A 3,542-nucleotide genomic window follows, 5' to 3' on the forward strand; every position below is an offset into this window, starting at 1 on the left:
CTCCATTAAAAAGAACTTATTGAGATGAAATTCGTACAAGAGAAAGTAACCCCTTTAAAGCGAACAATTCAGGGACAGGTGGTGGGTTCACGGCTCCTTCTGAGTTTTACCTCTCCCCACACCCCCTTCTCTGTTTCTCCCTCACTTTCCCTTGCCCTCCACCTGCCTTACCGCAGAGGTTCTGGAAAGAACTTTAGACTGTTTAAAGAGCCGGGAAGGATGTAAAGCTGTACGGGAGTCCAGCCCCCTCCCAGCGTCTCGCCTTCTCGCTCCCTCTCGCTTCCACCTAGCTGTGTCTTCCTTCTGGCCTCCTCATATCTCCTCCACAGCCCACCCTTTCCCCCCTCAACGTCTTTTACTCCACTGACCTCCATTTCTAACCCCCTGACCATGTCCTGGGCTCACTCCTGTTCTCCATCACGCCCGCCGTGCTCCCCTCTCCCTCCATCTCCTCCCCCTCTTCCTCTCCTCCGCCATCCATCCCGCGCTCAGGTCTCCGTAGCCTCCAGCGGGTTCCCCCCTCCCCCTTCCACACACGCCATCTCTCAAAACCCCTCTCAGTTGGTTCTCTCCTCCCCTCCACTCCCCGCTCATCCACCTCCCCACCAGGTCTCAGTGCCCCCTGCAGGTCCCCCCCACTCTCCCCCTCATCCACCTCCCCGTATGTCTCAGTGCCCCCTGCAGGTCCCCCCCCCACTCTCCCCCTCATCCACCTCCCCGTATGTCTCAGTGCCCCCTGCAGGTCCCCCTCCACTCCCCCCCTCATCCATCCCCACCCCGCCATGGTCTCTCAGCAGTACCTGCAGCGCCCCCTGCAGCTCCCACCTCATCTCCTCCACATTCCGCATCTTCCATCAACCCCTCCCCCCGGCCCCGCCCCTTGCACGCCGCCCCAGTTTCCCGCCCTGCGCCTGCGTACTGCCATTCTTGACCCTCCAGCCCAGGCAGCTGGCTGGCGGCGGCGGGCGGTGGCCTGCTGCACGCGGCACGGGGTGGAGCACGCGGCACGGGGTGGAGCACGCGGCACGGGGTGCAGCACGCGGCACGAGGTGGGGCCCACCGGGACTGGCCGCCCGGGCGCCGAGGCCACGCCTCCCGGGTAAGGGGCGGCCCCCGGGAGCCGGACTCCAGCCTCCTCCAGAGCCGGAGCTGCCCCGCGCGGGCGTGGGCAGGAAAGGTTCTGGTGGGTGGCGAGGAGGGGGCCGGCCAGGGTGGAGCCGGGGTGGGGGGAGGTGCCCCAGCCCAGGAGGGCCGCATGCTAGACCTGAGGTCTGCAGGGCCAGGGCTGCGTGGCTGAAAGGGTGCCGAATCTGGAATTGTGCCCTGGTGGGAAGCTTGTCCAGGCCTCCCTTCTAGGCCTAGAATGCGCATTTGCTAGAAGCCTGCCCAGGGTCAAGCGTTCCAGGCCTGGAATGTGCATTTGTTGAAAGCCTGCCCAGGCCCAAATCTGTTGGTTCTAGAATCTTCTGGACAAACACCTGCTTTAGCCTCAATCCTACTTAGTCCAGCCCCTTCTAGGCCTAGGCTGAGTTAACTTAGTCCTGAGCCGTGTGAGCCCCAAAGCCTTTTGGGGCTGGAAACTTGTCAGGCCTTGATCAGCCCCAAAGCCTGCTAGGCCGAACCCACTGTGCCCACACAGCTTGCTTCTTTCTCTGACAGACCAAGTCACAATGGCAGGGACCGAGATCTCTGTCCCTCCGGAGCAGTTCACCAAAATCAAAGGAGTGTTGATAACAGAAAAAGCCCTGGAGGAGGGAGAAGACGGGGTGTGCAGAGTGAGGGAACACCCAAGCTCTGGAGAGTTAGAGGCCGAGAGCACCCACGGGGCCCTCCAGGCCAAGATCCCGGGGGGCAAGCTGGAGCTGGTGCTGGCCATCCCGGAGGAGGGCGAGAAGCACATTCTGACCCTGCAGACGGCGCACTTGACCTCCGAAGATGCGGAGCTGCAGGACCTGGCACCACAGCACCAGGGAGAGGTGCCGGTGGTGGTGCAGCAGGCTGGTAGTGGGCTGCAGTCACTGGTGCGGCTTGGGGAGGGGTCCCAGCAGAGCCTGCACCAGTGTGTCACCATTAGCATCCAGGAGGAGATGTACCCGCTGCAGGAGGTGGAGGTGATGCAGTTTCATGTTCTGGAGGAGAATGTGACCGGGGCCAGTGAAGACAGTAAGTGTGCAGTGAGCCTGGCAGAAAGCTCTGGATCTATAAAGGTACGACTGGTTTTAATAAAATGTGGGACGGGGGGAGGAAGCCAGAAAACTATTTTTTAGAGTTGCCCTTCATGCGGTATTATGTATGGACAAGCAGTTTAAAATTGGCAATTTAAAATTAAATACAGTAAAAATATTTCCCAGGAAAATCTTGGGAGACCTCGTGTTGTTTTTTAAGAGTTTAAAAAGTTACACTCATTAGAATACGATGAGATGCATCGAGTTTTCAAGTTGTATTCTGTTTCACCACCGAAACCCTTGATGCTTAGTAATTACAGTTTAAGCATTTTGGTTGCAATGGACAATCTTCTGTGCTTCTTTAATGTGTGTTTTTCTCTATGGAGTCTATGGTTTCATCAAAGCAAAGAGTTGAATCAGGCTGTAATTCATAGTATTGTACTTGTTTGAATACTTGTTTTTGTGTATTAGCTTGAGAAACGTCAGGAAGAAGAACAGCTGCTGGTTGAAGGTGGATTCAGTGAAGAAACAGAAGGGCAGTTTTTTCTTGTGGAAGCGAGGCCAGGAGATGAAATTGTTCTGACAATTTCACCCTCAAATACTGAGAGACCTGCGCTGGGTCAAGCACATGTTGAAAAAGCCAACGCTCCAAAAAGTCGAAAGAAGACAAAGGGTAGGCCAGTTCATTTGTAAGAGACTCTTCAAACAACAGGGCTGCTGATTCTCTTTAGGGGAAGGGGATGGCAGTTGAAGTTTGAAGTGGTTGCCTTAGTCCCTTTCAGAATGTCAGGAAATGGGAGAAATTTTGAACTAACATTCTGTATTGTAAATCAAATCCAAAAGAGTTTTTGCATCTTGTGCGCAAATGTTTTGAAAGCATAGTACAGAGGCTCCCGAAAAGGGCCGTGCACATAAATAGAAGTTTGGGCCCCATCTGCTCCCTAGTTTGCAGCCCCGGGGGGTTAGGGGGTGTCTGACGGAGACCAGAGCAAGTGCTTCAGGCCCTGGAGAAGGAAGGAGTGATGCCCAGAGGGCAGCAGAGGTGCCCTTTAAGGGGAGGGGATGTTTAGGTGAGGCCAGGAAAGAGGATGACTCTGACCCTCGAAAATTATTTGTTCAGCTTTTTAAAAAGTATTAGTTTCTCCCTTATTTAAATCAAGAGAGTTCACCCTTGAAGTCTCAACTTTTAGCTCATTTATAAAAAGTCATATCTGGCCACCCTCGGCTGTTTCCTCCTTCTAGCAACAGCTAGTCGGGGTCAGAAAGAGACTCAGTTTAGAAAGCCACGCTGCCACCACGATCCCTTCTTCTTACGTGTGGTGAACGTTATTCATTTAGGCTGCTTGCCTCTGGCTTCAGTAGCTGGTTGCATTCGTA

General features: G+C 54.8%; 1 pseudogene across 1 annotated transcript; it reads left to right on the forward strand.

Annotated features, from left to right (window-relative positions):
- The first annotated feature begins 1,263 nt into the window (after nucleotides 1-1,263).
- Nucleotides 1,264-2,276, forward strand: LOC309644443 (transcriptional repressor CTCFL pseudogene; annotated as a pseudogene). The gene has a single exon. The product of its transcript is annotated as a transcriptional repressor CTCFL pseudogene (transcript).
- The last annotated feature ends 1,266 nt before the right edge of the window (nucleotides 2,277-3,542 follow it).

This window comes from Balaenoptera physalus (assembly GCF_965194825.1).
Source record: "Balaenoptera physalus genome assembly, chromosome: 16".
NCBI lineage: Eukaryota > Metazoa > Chordata > Mammalia > Artiodactyla > Balaenopteridae > Balaenoptera > Balaenoptera physalus.